The sequence below is a fragment of the Anas acuta genome, chromosome 5 (assembly GCF_963932015.1).
Source record: "Anas acuta chromosome 5, bAnaAcu1.1, whole genome shotgun sequence".
Lineage (NCBI taxonomy): Eukaryota > Metazoa > Chordata > Aves > Anseriformes > Anatidae > Anas > Anas acuta.
The window spans coordinates 39154776-39175677 of NC_088983.1; the positions used below are offsets into that span (position 1 = coordinate 39154776).

The 20902-nt window shown below is 35.1% G+C and overlaps 2 protein-coding genes across 2 annotated transcripts in view; one reads left to right on the plus strand and one right to left on the minus strand.

Annotated features, from left to right (window-relative positions):
- Positions 1-12299, minus strand: part of CHRM5 (cholinergic receptor muscarinic 5) — a 50889-nt gene extending 38590 nt beyond the window's left edge. The window contains exon 1 of the mRNA XM_068684292.1: positions 11341-12299. The gene's annotated coding sequence lies outside the window, so the exon portion shown is untranslated. The remainder of the gene's footprint in view (positions 1-11340) is intronic.
- AVEN (apoptosis and caspase activation inhibitor) overlaps positions 1-20902 on the plus strand; it is a 99504-nt gene that overhangs the window by 32506 nt on the left and 46096 nt on the right. The gene's annotated exons all lie outside the window — the stretch shown is intronic.

Genomic DNA, 20902 nt, shown 5'->3' on the forward strand with positions numbered 1-20902 from the left:
CTCAAGAGCTCATAGTTCCTACATCCAACTTCATACATGCTTTTTCTTGATTTCCTACCTCCCTCACCCACCCCATATTTTTATACTTGTCCAAATCACATGTTGTGTTCTCTTGTCTATTGTTCACTCCCAGTATTCATGAGAGCGATGTCTCTGGCTGTTGTATTGGAAGGTAGGTAGCTCTACTGAGCACATAAAAGATCTGGTTCTGGTTTTGTGTTTTAGTTTCTTTTTATCTTTGCCTTAAAGGGATTATTTTTTGTCCAGGTTTAGGTAAATTTCTTAAAAGAATGCTAAAGGCATATTGAGCCTTGAGCCTTTGTTTCAAAATGAGAGTTATATTAACTGCGTGCTGCTACCCTCAAGGGAACTCTTTTGTCCTGTTATTCTTCCTCGCGTGTTGTTCTCTCTGCATGTGTAAAATTGTGAACTAGAATCTCATTTAATAAATAGCATATCTGAGGGACAGAATAAGGTGTAGGGAGGAACTATGTTTTCTTTAGTTCTGACTCATTTTCAACCTTTACTGGATTGTGAATCAGATGACCTTCCTTTGACAGTACACACTCATCATCCCATTTTATAAAGCGTGGTATTTCTGAATCTGCTACAGATAATTTGGATTGTGATACTGATCATACCTTCTCTATTTCTTTTTAAGATCTTGATTGAAAACAGGCTGTGATAACGTGGTATTTTCTCCTTGAGTATGTGCATGTGTTTCGATGTGCAGAAAATGTGTCACTGAAAAGCTAGCTACAAAACATAACTGGCCAAAGTGGAAAAACTAATTCAAGATGGGGTGCTTTAGTAGGCTGATACCATTGTAATGATTTTTGTGTCATAAAAATTTTGTGTCATAAAAGCTAGAGGCCATAATTACAGATATTTATAGCAAAGAAATTTTCTGCAAGGGAAATGCTGGCAGAGTGGAGATACCAGAAGGCTAAGTGTTATAAATTGACAGGTAATAGGAGGTAAATTAGGTTAGATGTTTCTGAGTAAATGAAGTGCTAGGGGGTGCAAGAGTAATAGTCTTGGAGAGAAAGTCTCTCTACTCTTTATAATCTTTCTGGAAAAGACGCTCAGTTAGCAATGTTCATTGACATCTTTCTGATGTCTGAGGGAGTGTACCAAAGCATTTATGATGGAGAACAGCACTTCCACCCTGACTTCTTTACCAGTGGAGTCTTGTTAGAGCAATTGTTACTATTTTTTTCTCTGGGTGTACCTTATCTTAATGAAATTGTTAGAAGATAGAGTTCAACAAGAGAAACTACAAATGTTGATTGTTTTTTATACCATGGAATTTGCTTTAGGCTAACCCATTTCTTGACTGAAATCCTCTGACACAAAAAAAGCGTGGCTCTATCAAAGACAGCAATTATGGGTTACTGAAGAAGCAAAAAGCCTTCAGAGCCTAAAGATGTCATTTTGTCCTTTATTCATTACACAGGTTTCCCACATAATACTATGGTTTAGTTTGGGCAATAAGTCATCTACCAACCTAAAAAAATAAATCTAAAATGCAGATAGGATTTATCAAGAAAAACATTAAAGTCTGGGACCTCTAACATTACCTATTGTCACTGGTGTCTACATGTTACATCAGGGATTCTTAACTGGGTCTGTCTTCAGGAAAATTAACAAGCCCAGCTCCTAGTTGTACACAGGGAGCAATTGTAGGTGCTCATTAATTGTTCCAGAAGTCTCTCAAGCCTGGAACAATCATTCTCTCTCTTCTGGCTTGGATGTGGTTACTTTTTGTAGACTTTCCTTTTACCTTCTCATATCGAAAAGCATGCTTTTCCTTTCAGGAAAAACAAGAACAATAAATTGCTGCACCTTTCAGGTACCCTTTTTAGGATTACATTATCCTTTAAGACAAAATTTGAAAAAGGAATTGTATACAGGCAGTACTAGTGGGTTTGTTGATCAGTGTTCAAAAGGGGTATGGTATCATGGGCACAGCAGTGAGAGTGCAAGGTGCTTGTGTGTTCCCTTTCCTGTCACTTCAGATGGGAGTAGGTGGAATAAAATAACTTTTGTGAGGGTGAAGAAACTGTTTTACCCCGAGTAACAAAATAATTCTTGCTTACCCCAGAATGATCTGGCTAATGCTGCATCCATCCCTGCTTTTAAAAAAAATGAATTTACATTGGCTTCCCCTGCTCCCATGCATTAAATACTGGAGGAAAAATATTTGTAGCTGTAAAATGGTGCTTTTCATCTCTAAGTAATTGTATGTGTGATTATTAATTGCTTTAGTTGTCATGTCAGTCACTACTAAAAGATTAATTCTGATGAAGGTTGCTATAGTGTAGTTTGCATTTTTTTCATCCTTCTGTGCTTTTTTTTGAAGGAGCCTAATAGACCTCTGTTTTGTCTGTTGCATGTCTCGGCTCCTCTCTTGCTTTTATTGAGTATTTATTTTTCTTCTCTTTGTTATGCAGCTGTGGAGTTCTTATCAATAAGAATGTAATGAATTTGAAATTGTGTTGTATTACATTGCTTCTGACCTCAATAATAAATTATGATCGCCTCTTCTCTTTTGAACAAATCAGTTTGAAACACACTTCAGTGATATTATGGATTTGGCCCATCACCAGATATGGATTTAGTTGCCTGAATTGACTGCATGAATGGTGCAAAAGAGTTGGCAAGAACATAAAATTGAACAGCTGCTGAGAAGGGAAAGATCTTGAGGAATCAGGGAAATAATAGGATTGGTAGTACTAAGGGAAGGAGCAAGCACTCTTTTGGTGGTAGCGTGCATGTGCATTAGATTAAATTAGATTGGACTGTGGAACCTCAATATTAGTATTAAATATGCAGAGGAACAGAAATCCAGACATCTTCTGATTTATCTTAATAGAAATTTACAGTTAGAATATTGACAGCAAGTACATTTTAATGTAAATAAAAGACTACCGTATCCTGCTTTGAAATTTCTGTTGCTATTCCACATGCTTGTCTGCCCCTTCTTTTACCCTTTTTTCTGTTGCTCATTCCATAATACGTGTTCGCTTACTCTTGATTTTATGTATTTTCTTTCTATCCCACAAACAACTTTATTTCTGAGTTGTATTTGAATATGAAAAAAGAGGGGGAGGGAGAGGAAGAAAAGGAGGAGTAGAAATCTCCGAGAACACTCTAGTCACTTAGAGGAAAATTGCCTACGAGTATGAGATGACTAAATTAACTTGTAGAAATGTAATCTGAAAGCATCAGATCTCGTACCTGTAACTTACAAGCACACTTTAGCTTGTCAAAGAAAATTGATCTTCATAAATATCTCTGTGTAAAGTAACGTTTAACTAGAGACAAAGCATTTTAAAGTTTTCAAAGTGTTTGATTTGGTCATGTTATCTTTTTTATTAAAAAAAAGAAATGTGAGTGTTTGTGTTTAGCACTGCACTTCAAAATAGTTCGTTTGAACTTTAACGATTTTCTTGTGACTGTTCATTTACTGGTAGTGGAGTCCTATAATAATTCTTTTTTCAAACCTTTATTGCCTTTTTTGAAAAGACTGTTCCACTTTAAATAATTTTAATATAGTACAGTTTTCTCCCGCTACAGTGATTATAAGAAACTGCAATAGTGAACAGAGGAACTCCTTTGGGAAGTAAAATTGGAGTATGAATTAAAGACCTGTGTTTACAGACTTGGTTGGTAGAGGGAAAGAGCATTTATAGTCTAAATCTTACCATGAGCAAGAGACAGTGGAGGACATTTATTGATTCTAAGAAAGCTGCAGAGAGATGTAAAAATGTTTACCTCACAGTTGCAAATGTTTTAGGTGGGTGACAAATGCTGTAGATGATATTTTTTCAAAGTATCTAATATAAAATAATCTGAGCTATATTCCTGACGTCTGTCAATCTCCCAGACTGGTTGTAAATTGTAAATACCTCATTCAAAAAAAGCCTAGTGAAATAAGTTTGTTCTGTTACAAAAATAACCCACTGAACAAGTGATACTATATGATTAAACAGCTGCTGTAATGCCTTTTTAAAAACTGTTACTAAGGCATTGAACAACTACTGCTGAAAATGTAATTTTATGTGAATAGAATTCATTTAATCATGAAAGGGAAAGCACAGGAGATTAATCCAGGGAGAATAGGACATGGACAAGATATATTTTGGTGACAGTGATAGTGTACACCTACGATATCAGTCAGGAAGAGATGACGTCCACATAATGTATTAGGGATGATTTATATAATTTACATTACAATAGGTAGATGAATTCTTGAACAGCCTATTAAGGAGAGTATGTATAGGTGTTTAAGAAAGTGGCTTTTTCTAGAGTCTGTTTTTCACTATCTGAGTTCTGACAGCTTGGCACTGCTAAACTTAGAAACAGTTCCATTTCTTCCTCTTCTCTCCTTGCAGCACATTTTAAAACATGTATACTTTTAATTGTTTGGTCACAATATTTGTCATTATTTGCTTTTAGGCATTAGACAAAAATACTACCGACAAATACCTTTCAATTGTATTTGCTTTGTTACTGACTTGCAAAATGTGAGAAATAGCAAACATTATTAAAAAAAAAAAAAAAAAAGTAGCGTTTGGGATAAATCTGAAGAAGTGAAATTTCCTGCTGTTTCTTTCCCTAGCTCAAATCTCTCATTGTTTTTGGTATTACCTGAAGAACAATGGATCAGGTTCTCCCTAGTCAGGCTAACTAACCCCAACATATCCAATAAAATTCATAGGTTACAAAGCCAAGGGAACCATTTTTGACCAGGTGAACTTTTCTGGATTACATGAGCAATCATAAACAAAGTTATAAACAAATTTAGTTGGATTAGGGCACGTCTGTTAGTACAGCTACTGTCAATAACAACTGTCAGTCTTGATTTAAGCAATTTCAGTGATGGAGGATCCCCAGAACTCCTGGAAGGTTGTCTTGTTGGGCTCTTGGACTGATCCGAGGTGCACTGCTACCCTCACTGTTAGAAGGCGGTTCCACTCTAAGTCTCTACACCCTGAGAACTGTGGAGAGTTGCAGAACAAACACACACGAATGACAGATGAAATTCATTGCAGATGAAGATTAAGTGATGCACATGGTGTGGGTGGGGGATAGTCCCCTATCACGTGCAAAGACTTCTGAAGTGGTTGTTACTGCTCAACAGTTGAAAGGAAATCAGAAAACATATGATGACAGTATGTAAATCAGTGATGCAGCTGTATCACATATTCCTTTTGGAGTTTGGATCCCAGATGCTCCCTAAGGAGAAATGCAAAACACAGAGAAGGGTGGTAGGGTGCCTAGCAGCATGGAAGGGCTTTCACACAAAGCATGACTGAGGATGTTATGATTAGAATAGAGGTCTTCAGTCTTGAAGACAGATGACTGAGAATGGTTTGGAGTAGCTGTATAGAAGGGAGTATTGAATGAACCTGACTGTCAGCAAATTCAAAACAGAGAAAGAAGGAATTTTTTGTTGTAATTTGTAATTAAGCTATGGAAGTTTGTCACAGGATCTTCTGGAGGCTTACGTTTTGTGCAAGTTCAAAAACCAACTGGAAAAAATCCTTTGAAGGCTATCTTATTTATAAGATATCATCTCTGGCTCAAGAAATCCCTGAACCACAAATAGAGGCTGGCAGAATATTTCTGAGGAAGTGTCACTGTCTGTGTGCCCTGTTCTTAGTCTTTGCTAGACTTGCACTGTTTGGCAATATTTTAGGCTATATAGAATGTCTGATTTCATCTGGTATGACCTTTGTCATGAGATTTGTTTCTTTCTTCCCTGTTTGTAATCTGATGAATCAATAATATATATATAGTTTGAGATGCTCTTGGCCCAGAAAATATTGGAAGGTGTTGCAGTCATGTAATGGATTCACTTTTCTGTATTTTTTTTCTATTTTCAATTGTACTTCGCAAGCTTGCTGGCTTTACCATTATTTAGTATGTAAGTATGTAGTAGGGGGGAAGCAAGTTGTAAAGCTTATTGCATCAACACTGCTCAACAGGGCTATATATATAAATCTGTATTTGTAATGTCTCATAACTGCAAGAATTTGAAGAAGGTCAAACAATATCTTTCTTGAATACTGAAAAAATGCTATCAGATGGAATGAGTTAGGTCAATATAGGCCCACGTGTTTGACGTCAATTCTGGGCAAAAAAAAAGAATGGAAAACTGATACTGGATTTGATTACATAAAATTTATAGTGTAGAAGCCTTGCTAGTTGGTCAAGGACCCAACATCATCACAAGAGGGAAGTGGAGACTGCCGGGTTGCAGGTCCTGAGTTACCAGGAGCACACAGTCGCATCTGCTGTAACAAAGGTTCCTTCCGCACAGATACTGCTGTGCCCTATCAGGTCCCTGCACAAAGCACTTTGCATCTGCAGCAAAGGTATGTAAACCCTCGTACTTATGTCATAGTTCGTATCAATGGAGGACTGAACTCTTGTTGCATTCTCTCTTGTGACTATAAACTGTTTTTGCCTGACCTGTCTCAGCAAAACATACCACAAAAAGGTAGGAATGTAACTAATACTGGTCAGTTTGTGGAAGTCTCTTTACATTTGGTCAAATTCTTTCAGCTAGTTACAGGTTTGATTGACAAAGGTACTGCATAATTATGGTAGGCATATGGCTCCCTATCTCAGGGCAAGCTGAGTATTACGTAAAAATTGGTAAGACAGGGTCGAGAATATGATAGTTCACAGATCTTGAAAAGTAATCACAAGTGGGGAATGATGAATGGCATTGTTTCTACTGAAGACCTGAAGTATTTAGTAAGAGTCTTACTATACTTCTGAATTTCCATTCACTTTCAAAACATTATTGAAAAAATCACTGATGAGCATATCAGTAACCGATAAATAACAGGAAAAGCACATTCAGACCCCACAGCCAAGGTTCTCAGTATACTGTGCCCATTCAAGCATGGGGGCTCAGCCAGTGGTTTGTATGTAGGCAGAAGAAATGCAAACTAAATCTGCTGAATGAGATTCACTAAAGGAGTGAGTTTAGAAAAGGTCTGTGCATTCTTAACAACTCAATATAAATTTCTAGTAAGATGCTGTGATTAAAAGTGTAACGCAGTTCTTGTACGTATATATATGAGTAAGTAGTTGTTAGGAGTCAGGAATTTTTTTTTTCATGTGCATGGTATTAATAAGGTTGCATCTAATGTAAGTTTTAAATTGTTTAAAATACCGGCAATGCAAAAATGTTCACTTAATGCAGTTTTACGAGTTGTTTTTTTTAAGATTGACAAAATCTTGCATTATTAGACTTACAAAAGGATATTTAATGTATCAAAATAAAAAAGACTGAAAAGTGACATTTACTAAATTCAAGTAAAGGAATCAATCCAGGTATTGAAAGAGCTCTGATTTAAAAGAAACAATTAGAAGATGAAGTGATGAAAATTCAAATTGAATTACAGGAAGGTAATTCAGCAGTCTGATGAAATAAGTTAAAATAACCTTTGCATGTATTTTCTTCTCATATATTAAAATTAAGACAGGTTTCCTGAAAGATAGGAATTGATCAGCCAGTAAAAACAGTTGCTTAATGTAATGGTATATAGGCTTATAGGTTTTGATCTACGTGTGAATAGGTCTGAGGAAATGCTGAAATGGGTGATCGTAACATTAACTGTCGTGGGGCGTGCACTGGTCCTATGAAGAGTTTCTTGCTTTGATTCTGCCATTAGGCTGTTGATTTATCTTTTCTGATGCTCAGTTTCCCAATTAGAAAGAAGAGAAAAATGTCTTTTTTTTTTTTTTCCCCCACACCTTAAGAACACTTTTTTCCCAAAACTAAATTAACTTGAGATTTTTATTGTTTAGGATGTTCATGCAAACACTTGTTAATGTAGCTTCATTTGGTAAAACTGGTTGCATACATACAAATAGAATTCAGAAATTTTAGGCTTCTAAACTGTTACTGGATGCCACATGGTCTGAGTGGAAGTCACCTGTGTACATCCTCTTGCTTCCTTTTATTTCCCCAAGCAAAGCAAGTACTTTACAGCTCCATGCAATATATTTTCTCAGGCATCTGCATGGTTCTCTTAAACATTCTCTGGAAAATGTCATCTTGAACAATCTAGGGTGAAGGTTAAAATGATGTATAGATATTTTTGAGGAATAAACCCATTTTTGGAAGTACTGGCTCATATTATCTGCATGTCCTGAAGTGCTTCAGTGCCCTTTTCCTCATTACAGTAATACTTTATGGGGAAAGGGTGCTGGGGTGGAAGTAACCAAGAACCTTGATGGAGATGCAAGTCCCCAAGTCTGTGCATCTACTTGTTGATTTCTTTTAGCTGATAACTAACTAATAACTATTAAGAGGGGACAGTTTGGACTTCTGGTCTGTGCATCATTCTCGTTACTTCTAAAAGGCTCATTAAACCATGCCATGTCTCTTCAGTGTTCGTTTCCTATTAAATTAGTTGGGAAAAGGGTCCTATACCACGTGTGCCATTTTGCTGAGTAGGAGTCCTCTCTTTAGACAGTTGATTGTAATTACTTTGTGACGTAGTTTACCCATTGCACATAGGTGAGTAACTTAATACACAGAGGAAATGAAAAGATATCCTTGCTGGATGCTTAGTGATCCTTGAATAAGTGATTGTGATAAAAGTGGAAAATAACTATCAAATCAGTGCTCTTAGATGAGGTACTCTTACATATTTACGCATTTTATAAAAAATCTATGATGTATTAACTTATGGGTGCGTGGAGGTTTGGATTTTGGAACTTGATAACAAACAGTTCATTTGTGCTCAGTACATCAAAATTCTGTCCTTCTTGAAGATGTGTGAGAGGAATAATGCACTCATAAGGAAAATGACATTTGTCTTAAATTAAAGATTACCGATAAATGCATTGAAAAGAATTGAGAAGATCTTTAAAACTTTGTCTTTTAAGAAGTATTAGTTATATCTACTCTTCTAAAAATACAAGTTGTATCCAATCCTCCTTCCTAAAAATAAGCTTTCCACTTGTTCTTTGCCCTCACCTATTTTCAAATCAGAGAGCTTAAGAAGCCTTAGCTGCAACTCTTTAAAAGTTTCTGAAGCACTAGGTTTTGAATATGCTTTTTGAGAGCTTCATTGAACAATTACCTGATTTTTTCTTAAATTGGCATGTTAGCTGTTGATAAACATGATAAACAATACCTTTTATAAAAAGAGGAGACTTAAGAAATAGATGCAATGTCCAACTTTTCCATTGTGAAAACAGTAACTGGAGAATCAAAACTTGAATTATAAATGATTGTTCTCTCTCATTTACTACCGACTCTGAACCAGGTTCAACAGACAGGTATTTGTTTTAAGTCAATTGACAAAAGCTGTACCTGCCGCTTGTTATAAGCATTACCTTGTTGTACTAGGTTTTTCAGTTCAAGTCATGGAAATCCTGACTTGTTGAAACTCAAATCCGGTATTACTTTATTATAAAGAACCTAGTACTTAGGTGATGCTTTTTTTTTCATTGTATGTTAGGCAAGAGACAAAATACCAGTGCATGTTGTATAGGAGCAGTGAGAAGGCAGGAAGAATTCTTACTGGATTGATGTAATACGTGAAGTGAGGCATAGCAAAAATAGATGAAGAGATGTTAGAGGTTTATTAGGCTGTTGTGAAAGGAGCAGTTGGAGGTACTTACAACAGAAAAGGACAGAAACTGGGGACACACAGAGTGCTGGAACCTGTCAGCAACAAAACGGCTGAGTGAAGGATAGGTGCACTAGCAAAAATGTCCATCAAGTTCTTGTCAAATTACACCAAAGGGGAACATGGAAAAGGGGTTCGAATAATGGAAACTTCTTTGCCTGTGTTAAGCAGAAGACTTGAATTTGAATGTTCAGAGGGTATGAAACTTTATTTTTTTTTCTCTTCCCTATCATGGCAGTCAGGAGTGGGATCTTGTAGGAGGAATTTGAGATACAAGTATTCTGTAGTAATATGCATGAGATGTCCCCTCTTTTGCAAAAGTTTCTTGCGTATCTTTCCTGGTAGAAATATTAGGATTTTGGGAGTATGCTGTTGACTATTATATTGAGAAAAGGTTCTGCCAGAGTATCAACTCCTGGATTTCAGTCTCAAGGTACTCTATCAGTCTTGACAAGAATTCATAAACTCTCTGATGTGAAGGGTTCAAAAAAGGCGCCTGTGAATGTTGAGTTATTCTGTCTTCTAGCAAGCAACAGGCAAGATAGAGACTATTTTAATAAGCAAGAAAAACAGAAACAGGAAAAAAGAAAAACAAAGATTGATGGATACATTAAATAAAATGTGCTAAATAGAAAATAGGAAACTGATACAGAGAAAAGAAGAGGAAAGATATTTAAAACAACACTGGAAATAGAAACGTCACATCTTAGTAAATAGAAAAAATGGCACAAAACCAGTAAAAGACAGTATGATCGAAGATGTATGTTTTCAAAGCTAATACATACAAAATTGACTAATATGATAAAAAAAAAAAAAAGTGGTGAATTAAATGGTACAAAGCTATTTATGCTTTTTCAGTTTCAGGGGCTGTTTTTCAAGTGTGTGAGCACAGATATCTTTCTCCATGACTAATAAGTGTAGTCTTTTGACTAAGAGATGCTGTTTTTTTTTTTTTTTTTTTTTTTAAATCCCGTTATATGTCAGAATCTCATTCTGAACTGTTTTGCAAGTTATTTCCATGTCAAATTAATGTCTCTGTGGATTACCTAGTGGATGCTCCAAATGAGTAAAATAACTGAGGTGATCTGAATCTCTCTTTTTATAGTTTTATTATGGCACTGATGTCCAATCTTCCCACTGAAACTATGTACACAGTACCTTGGAGTGATTAACATGGTGCTGTTCCCTTATTGTGCTGTTGTTTGCCTTTCATAAGTAACTAATCAACACTTTTACCTTTATTTAATAAAGCCAAGGATTTATTATCCTATAATAAATTATATCCTTTTACATATTACTGCTATGGTGCAAAATGTTGTTTGCTTTGCCAAATTAAATAGATAATGAAGTACAGTTAATGCTTTTTGCTAATATTAGCAGAAGCATTGCTTTTTATTATTTTTTTTCTTAAACAGCCATATGTATTAAAATATTTTGGAGGATTTAAATCTTATGAAATATTTCATTCTAGTATGTCGGAAACAACCATAATAGCAAAAGAGAGCAGTTATTTGAGCAGTACAGAAAATCTAAGAGCATCAAATATTTGGCAAGAAACGATTTAAACTTCAGTATCAGTAGAAAGAAAATTAAATTAATTGACTTATTGTCCATACATTAAAGTATATACACGTGTAATCAACAATTAAAACAGCATGTGAAATAAAAAACTTACCTAGGAGATAGTTGACTGAAGCTTTATCTGTGCTCTGTCAGAATATACTGAGACTCATTCAGCAGATAGGAGGCTTTTTTCAATTTGAAATGCATTGTGCACTCTCGTCTTGTGATTTCTTTTTTCACAGCATCTTGTTCACTGCTGCTTCGTCTTGTGGTATTGGTTGTTTCCAGTTTATTTCCAGGTATCTCCAATATTTGATATCTTTCATATTCAGCATTTTTGTTTATTCTGCCTTAATCAGGTAACAGAAAAGAACCTGTGAACTTTGCATCTTCCCACCCACTTTCACTCCCCCTCTCCCCCCCCCCAAAAAAAAAAAAAAAGGAAAAGCAAAAAAAAAGAGGCAAAATGCACTGACTCCAGTTAACTCAAGTATTCAGCATCCATTAAAAATTCATTTAAAGATTTAGCATCAAGTAAATTCCATCTGTTTTCTGTAGGTGATTCCAATGCTGGAAAGTTATTTCTCTGTGTTTCCGTAGCCTCCACTTCTTATATTTTTGTAGGCAAAGCGCAGGATCAGTAGACTTTAGGTCTTAACTTTTAACCCCTGCAACGTTATTCTGTGAAGGATGATGAAGGTCTGCCTCTCTCAGCTCCTTATGCTTCTGTCAGACACAGATGTGAAATGCCGCTTTAGAACAGAGGGAAAAAATCCCAAAGGGTGTAGTGTTTTGTCATCTCTCAGGACAGTGAGCACGCATGGCATCAATGAGTAGCAGATATGAGCTATTCAAACCAGTCGCAGAACTGACAGGATGACGCTTTCATACATAATAGACCCATTAATTATTTCTTCTGATGGACAGCAGTGTCTACAAGAAGAAAAAAGCTGCAGATGATAATACTAGGTTTGATAGGTGCTCTATGTTTGAACAGCCTGTCATCAAAAATGAATCCAGGGAAAAAAAAAGCTTTTTTGGGGTATGATTAGGTGAAACGGACCAGAGTTGTTTTGATATAGTAGATGTTGTGTATGGGGTAAAAACTGCATTCAGGTTAAGGTCAATTTATAGCTAGGTTTTATCAATAAGGTGTTTCAAAAAGATTTGTTTAAAAAAAAAAAAAGAAAAAAGTGCTTTGCTTCATGTAGCTAGGGAACCTGGTTATAGTCTTGTGATTTTTTTCATTTATAATTTAGTGTATGGATTAAACCTACACATTCATGGGAGTTTTGTTTTCCCTCTTACCCGCCCTCCCACCCCCCCCTTCCCAAACCTTACTGTTTTAAAAGATGTTTTTCAAAGGGCTGTGTTTATATAAAAAAAAAAAAAAGATGCTCAAACTCATTACACATTTTGTATCAAACAAAGGCTTTCTGACTTTGAAAACAATTCCAATTTAGAAATGTAAATTGTCTGATTTAATGTTAATTAACCACTTTCTTGATGCTAATATGTAGGAAATAATGTATAATAAAAAACTCACTTTATTGTAACATAAGCTCTTTGCAAATCTCCTAAAAGAATACAGGTAAAACCTTTATTCACCGTACTGATGTTGTTAGGGGCAACATATGCAGAGTGTGGGAGAATGGTGCAACATTTGGAACTTCTCCTTAGAGTACAGTTTTATTTTCTCCCCTTGCAACTTTATTTAGTTTAACTTTTAAGTTTCTTGGTAAAAATGTGTTTAAAATTTTCATTTGTTTCCTCCCTCCCCCCCAACTTTTATAAAGAAATTATGAATTTCTTTCATAATTTGACCTACTCTTGTTTCATTGTAACAGCAAAGTTATTTTCATCTTTCTTGTTGTGAAACAATGGAAATGAGTAGAACTGTGCCCTAATATTGCAACAAATGACTCTTGAAATGCCTTTATCCTCTAGCTTGCACCCTCTCTAGCTCCTGACCAAGTCCAAGCCTACTAACATATGGTGACTGTAACTTTAAATCTAAGTTGTCAATCTTGTCCTTTTAGATAAGGAGATGAGTTGCCAAGGATACAATGGGTACATGATGTAAAGTCCATGCTGAAAGTGCTGGAATGAGGCATACTTTCTGAAATAATATTAACACTTTCTGTCTCATGAGTAAGAAGAATACAATGGATGTCTGGAGTCGATAGCATAACCTGAACTGAATGTGTCCTTAATTTATTAGGATATTTAGTGAAGGTACTGATTTTTACAAAATCCTTCCAAATACTTGGAATCTGACAAGGCTCAATCTGTGCATGTGTAGCAATAAATAACTTCATACAGTTTGAATTCTCAGTCTTTCAGGAGACCAAGGGCAATCATTACCCCTTGTAGTACACGGTACTCAGGTATCTACTCTGTAGTTATCCCTTAAAGAAGTCCTGAAGTGCAAAATAATTGAGCTTTTTTAAACACGTGTGCATACATATATATGTATAACATCCACATTTCCCCCCCCTTAAGAACAAGATCAGCATATATAAGCATATTTGTATGTTATCATCAAAAGAGTTCTGCTATGTCAAACCTGGAGATGAGGGTAAACTTGGATGAAGCAGCATGTTCAGGGGATGGCAGTGGTCCTGTTATCTGGGTGTGCAACCTGAGTCTTAAGATATGGAGATGTTTGGTGTTAAGAATTCAAACCCCTAGGTGAAAATTTTCAACCTTGAATGTAGCACAAAAAAAGAGGAATTGTATTTTTAGCGTGGTATTCTGAGTGTCTTTTCTGTTTGGTCAAGCTATAACAGCAATAGGCTATATCTAAGATACCTATCTGAAGGGGATAAGTCACATCTCCAGTGGAGAGTGCTGCAGCTATGTCTGAAGTGGCAAAAGTTTCAAGCACGCTCCACTCTGAAGTCCTTAGTGCCTTTATTTTTTCTCATGGCTGGATGTCTGATGGCTGTCACTCAGCACTGCTGAAATTCTTGCAGAATTTGGTTATCTTGCACTCACAGAATGGTGTGGTGAGGGAAACCAAATAGGTCAACAGCATCAGTTGACATGTCAGGTGTCATTCCTTCAGGGTAGGACTGGGTGCATCCCTTTGCTTCACTTCATTTGGTTTGTGGCCATGCTATTTTCTGCATTACTTCTGATTACAGAAAAGTAAGTGATAGTATGTAGTGAGGAAGAAGTCCTGTCCTTGGCAAACATCTCTTTCAGTTCCCTTTGTTTTTTCAGCGCTTTTAAACTGGAACATTTATGCATGTACCCATTATAGCTAGAAGCCTCAAAATAACTACTAGGTAACTGTGAGTAGCAGTGTATTGAAACTATTCGATCTCAGGGAGACTTGATATTTTATAACATCAAAGATGATAGCTTTTAAATAATATTAACCCATACAATACTATCTGTGCTAGTCTGTTTATGTTTAATAATGATGGATTCCTGAATTCTAGAAGTCCATGTGTTACTCCTACTGTAAGGAAGTAATTTGTCAAATATATCAGGAAAAATATTTTTCTAATTAAAACTGAATAATCAGTAAAGGCATAACTCAGTGAAATGGTTATAAAAATCATAGTGTATGGTAACCATTAATGTTAATACCGCTAATAAATTTGGAAAAAAAATTGAGAATACATACTTTTGAAGAATACGTCTAAATATTTTCCTTTCTATATCAAGTATGTATCACTCATCTAACAAAAAGCTATGCAAATGGAAGTCCCATTCTTACCTTTTTTTTTTTTTTTTTTAATCCTGAGTGTTATCATTCAGCGTTTTTCCAGGTCTGTATGATTACCTGTTACAAGCAAGTTGATAACTGTAGTGGTTGCTTTTCAGAGAAAAGCGGTGTATATACCGGAATTTTAAAATTGCTGAAGGGCTTATGTTCTGAAGAAAATTTCCTGATCGTTGCCACTTTTGTTGCCTGCAAGTAGTTGTTGCCTTTGTGAACAAAATTATTTTCCTACTTCCTCTTCAACCCCTTTGTGTGTGTGTGTGGTCATGGTGGTGGTGGGGTAAAGTGGGTAGGGTTTTGCTTCCTAGTGACCTCATATCAATAATTATTTATTATGGCAGATTAAATTGGAATATGTGTTAATTTTCCAGCTAAATTAAATTCATCTGCATAACTGCAAAACATTTTAATGTCAGTATAGAATGCACTGTTCATTTCTAAAAATAAAATAAAATAAAAAATCAAATGTATGTGTAGTGAATTTTTTTAAATTATTTTTATTTTTCCTATAATCAGCTAGATAATTGACACTAAGCAATATTTGAGTGGAATTTAAAAACATGACAACCTGAACTTTAAAATTGCTTTGAATTTAACAGGAGTATCTGCTTGTTCTCAATGAACATAGGAACTTGTGCTTTCTTAAAATGAGGATATTCCTCATAAAATGGGTCTTCCCTGTAGGCTGAAAACTGGTGTAGAACAGCAAACTTAACACAGAAATGTACTGAGATAGCTTTGAAGGAACAGAGTTATTGTTACCTAGGAAATGAGTAAGTATAAGTGCTTAGCAGAGCTCTTACCATGTCAGACATCTGAGGGCTTTGCTTCCTGGAGTTAAGTTACAGCAGTCAAGGTTAGACTTGCCTCAAGATGACTTTAAGAGGAAATTCTTTGAGAGGAGAGAGAAATACTTTGCTTTTCCACTTCCGTAGTGCAAGTATTGCGAAATGTACTTGAACAGAAATGTATAGTAATGGTGATTTAATATTATTTCCAGGACTTGATTTTATTGCTACTAACATTTTGTTGGAAATTTCACTCAGTGATGCTTCAGTAGGATAATACCTGGAATTTAAATATAAAATGTAATTAGCATGCAGGTTTCAGATAATATGTTCTATAAATTATATTTCATGCATTTTTAAATAAAACATGAGTGCCTCTTATGCTTTTTTATTTTTTCATTATTTGAATATTGAAATCTCCTTAAGATTTCTGCTGTTGTCTAATACAGTATTAGGAAGAATAAGTAATGGCTGTTTCACAAATACTTTTTTTGTAAATAAATAGTATTTGTGAACATGTTTGTGTGATTTAGTCCCATTGCAGCAGGACACTGTTTTGGTAACAAATCCCGAAACTGTATCAAAGAGTGAACGTTTCTGCATGATTGTGGTTTTGTTAACTTGACTGGGGAATGTGTGCTCAGCAGAGGCTGGCCCAGTATCTTATAATTAAGTCTGGCATTTCTTAGACTACTGATATATGTTTGTGCTGGATGGAATATGACCTTGGTTTTCATTTGTCTTGGAGCTTTTACTGATGTGGCACTTCCACACATACACACAAGCCGAACCTGTATTAAGGAAAGTTTTACAGTTGAGTGGTTGCTTGTGAAGGTTGCAGTTGGTAACGTTGTGACCACAGATTTTGGAAGAGTTTTGTGGCGTTTGGTGTCGAAGACTTTGAAGTTTTGCTTATGCGCACTCTCAGTTTTTCCCAACTTGATCATTCTAGTTGCCATAACAACTTCATAATAGTGGAGCATTTGCTGCTGTAGTTAAGGTTGTGTCAGCACTTCCATTATAAGCTATTGTTTTCAGGAATTTGTAATTTATCCGCGGGCTTAAAAATGGCATACAGTAAGCCTATGTTATTGGCTTTAATGTATGGTACCAACTTTTCGCAAAGCTGCTATTGTTATCTCTGATGGCATGTGTACAAAAGAATATTGTTTTGAGTATTTTTTTTCTTTTTGGAAAAGTAGTAGCAAAATATTCTTAGTCTAAAACTAATTTTGACTGGTTCCCATCTGCCAGAGGTATGAGAATCAACATGTTCTTTTGCTCTACCACAATGCTCCATCCCGCCTGTATCCAGTTAGACCCATCTGTTCCTCTTAGTTAAAAGGTTAGCGCGAACACGGTGCTTTTCTGGGAAGTAGGGAAAATATAACCTTTTAATAAGAGAATTTCATATCTTGCTAAGAGATGATTTTGACATCTTGAATACTTTCATAATTAATTACATGTGAAAATAAAGACTAGCTCTGTTTCTTATTTGTTAGATGGCTTCTGAAATGCAAGAAATAGAGGGGGAGTGGAACAAAAGCTGTTATTGATATAAGCCCGTTATTCGTTGTGGATACAGTTTGTGTTATGGAGTTTTAGCAAAGAATTGTACACAACTTTAACACAGCTTTCTGAAACCTAGAGACTGTTTAACCTGGAAACCATCTAAGTATCTAAGTGGTTACATAATTTGTGAAAGATCTCTTCCAGATTCTATCACAAGTGGTTCCAGTAAGAGCTGGATTGTTCAAGGACTTTCCTCCACAAAAATGGGTTTTGTTTTGTTTAAAACACTTTTTTTTTTTTTTTTTAGCTTATCTTACTGCTGATTGTACTGCAAGACATTTGCCCCTAAAACAGAATGATAGCTTTTTACTGTAGGAGACAATACTTTGAGTGTATATCATGCAATTTTAGACTCTCTTCTGCAGTATAGTTACTCATAAATTAGAACCAAACTTTCTTCTGCTTTTGAAGCAGAATTTTATTTTGAATTAAAGTCTTCACTTAAATAAAATTACTTAAATCTGAAGCGAGTATGTTCTTTTTTAGTTCAACTATTCAACTTGTACATTGTAGTACCATCTGATTGCAGGCATTTAGACATTTGTAAGTTGCTGGATGTTTTAAAAGCTTCAGCAACAACATATAACTTTAATTGAAAGACTTACTTGATTTGATTTTAATGGTTTGTACTAAATGCAGCTATTCATTTCAAAGGCCAGTTTCTTTGACTTTGTTTTTAAGGGAAAATCTAGTTAAAACCTTGGATATTCTAAATTTAATTTAATCATACTATTAAAAAAGTATTTAAGTATAGGCTACACTGAAGAAAGATTGTATATGCTTTATAACTGAAAAATACAAACAGCTTTTTAAAAGCTCTTTAACAACGTTTACACAGACTTTTCACTTGACTCTAGACAAGTGAAGTATTCAGCCTGGATTTCCTGTTTCCAAACACTTGATTATCCTTTCTTTGCTTAACTTCTTAGTGTATTTTCCCCTTCCCTCCCCAGAGTCTAATTAATGTTTCGCCATTTTATATTTTTGAAATCATATTCTCAGAGTTGATTTAGAGTATTTTGTTTCCATCTGACTATTAGATTTTACAGATGAAAACTTATAAAGGTTGTATGAAAAAAAAACCTTGAACTCCTGAATAAAGAAATTACTTTGTAAAAAGCTACATCACAATGGCAGTTGCAAATTGCATGTCTTTGTTGTAGGTTTTATAAAAGTCTGCATTTGTTCTCCTATCATCTTCTGTTATTTCTACTTTATTCCTTTTAGCCTCAGTCCCCAGCCCCCAGTTTATGGAGCTTTGAATTCCAGGGAGTACTTCTACCTGGAAGATTTATTTTAAACCTCAGCACAAGTGGTTTATTCACCTTAGTTGCTTTCTAAGTTCTGTGTTCTGTTTTGATTTAAAATATATATATATATATATTTTTTTTTTTTTTCTGATAAGAATCTGAATTTTAAGAATTTGTGGAAACATTTGCATCCTTTGCAGATTTCAAAGCTTCAAAAGTCATAGTATCTCACCTTAGCTGTTTCCTCCTTTTGAGCAAATACCAGAACAGAATACTCAGTATTAGCTTGGTACTTTTCTTCATGTATACTTCAGATGAGAGAGAATATAGAAGGGAGTAATTCCATATAGCAGTCTGTAGGTAAACTATAGCCTCTATCTACACTTAATTTGAAATTAAAAATGCAGTTCTGTGGTGCTATTAATCTTGCATTTAGTGAAATAGTATTGCTGGAAATTCTCTGTACCAAAGGTCTCTCTTCTGTTAGATGAGAATTAGGGTAAAAAGTGGCAGTTTTAGTGTCAATTGTATTCAGAAACAGCAGAATAGAACTAAGAAAGACTAGGATGTTATGCTACGTTGTTCCAAAAGCTCTTAAAAATATTTTCCAAGATATTTCCTGTGTTGATCTGTAGTGTATTAGATATCAGACAGTGGAAGAATTATATATTTATGAAGGACAGAATTAAATGGAACTACAGAAATCAGCTTTTCTTTAAAAAGCTGTGTTTTGCAAATAGACGTAAAAGTGATTATCCATAAATGCCTAGGTACAGCTTGTTTCTGGAAAGCAATCAGCTATATCAGCTATTGATCCTTTCTCTTCTCACTTCATTTCTTATGTAATTTGGAGAAAACAGTTCCCTTTTTTCTAAAAAATACCACACAATTGCTAAATTATTGAGATTAAGAGAACTTTTTGGAGATTGACTAATGTAAAATTTTATGTTTTTATTTTCTACTGGTTACATATTCATATCACTGAAAGGGTATTGATCAGCCTTCAGTTGAGCTACAGTTCAAACTTGTTTAAGTTTCACCCTTACCCAAAAGGCTGTTGGTTTCTGGTATTGTTTGTAGTGTAAAGAAAGCTCTCTATGAGCTATGTACGTTGTTCTGACCCAGCAGGTAGTAGTGCATATGAAAAACGTGTCCTTAGCCAGGTGGTTTTATATTGGTGTTGTGTAGTCCCATTTTCTTTGGCAATGATTGAGATAGATGTTTTTGCTCTGAAAATGAGAGGAGCTATCCTGCAAGGGACACTGGAAAGTTTTTGGAAAGTCATTTCTTGAAGTCTGCCAGGAGAGGCAGAAAAACAGATCATCTTCAAGAGCCTGTGTAATCTACCTGCTCTATGCCTGCTTTCATAAATGTATTGTATGGGAAAATATATCAGATTTTCCTGTTTTAAGACTGTGTGCAGGGTTTTCTAATGATTCCTTATATAAGTCTGGAATTTCTAAGTGGAATCAGTAACCAAAAAATATGATTTGTGCTGCTTGATAATTAGGAAACGAGATACTGCAGCAGCAAAATTTAAAATCTAGCTCATTATGCACTAAACTCATAAGTTATTATTTAAAATATATTGGAATATATTGGAATTTTAGCTTACTTTTGGTAGTTACATATTTTACTGTCCAATCTATTAAGTAACCTTATGTGTTTAATACATTTTAATCCCCTAATTTTGTCAGTTTAAAATCTTCTAGAGCCTTTACAATAAAGAAGTAACAAATGCAAATTTCACAAACAGTCCTAGCAATAGCTTAGGAAAGTCTAATGGACAAATGAATCCAGTTTCCCAATTCTGCTTTGGAAGGGAACTCTCAGTGAGTAAGGGAGAGTACATATTGAAGGACCAAAAAGTAGATGTGAAGCCTTCATGTGTTTCTTCATCATGATATATAATTGTTTACAGTTTTATAGATGGAGGGGTGTTCTTTGTTGTTAGGTTAGCTAACAACAGGTTAGCTCTGTTGTTAGATCTGCATTTCAGTCAACACTTTAGTATTTCATTAATGAATCCTGGAGTTGGGCTTTATCATTTTTTGCATACTTGTGGAGAAGGGACCAGGACACTTTTTCAAGGAGAAGAAAAAACACATAGATAATGTGTTCTCTAGATACATAATATAAACAATATCTACAGATAGATACTTCCTCTTTGGTAATCTAGGAAAATACATTTTATATGTTATTACTTTTTTTCCCCCTTGGGATTTATTGCTGCAGAGTTGAGAACTGAGTAGAACACATTGGTAACCATTTATAACAACTTCCGCACTGTAACTCTTAATCCATGAACTGCTTTAAAATTCTTTTTGAACT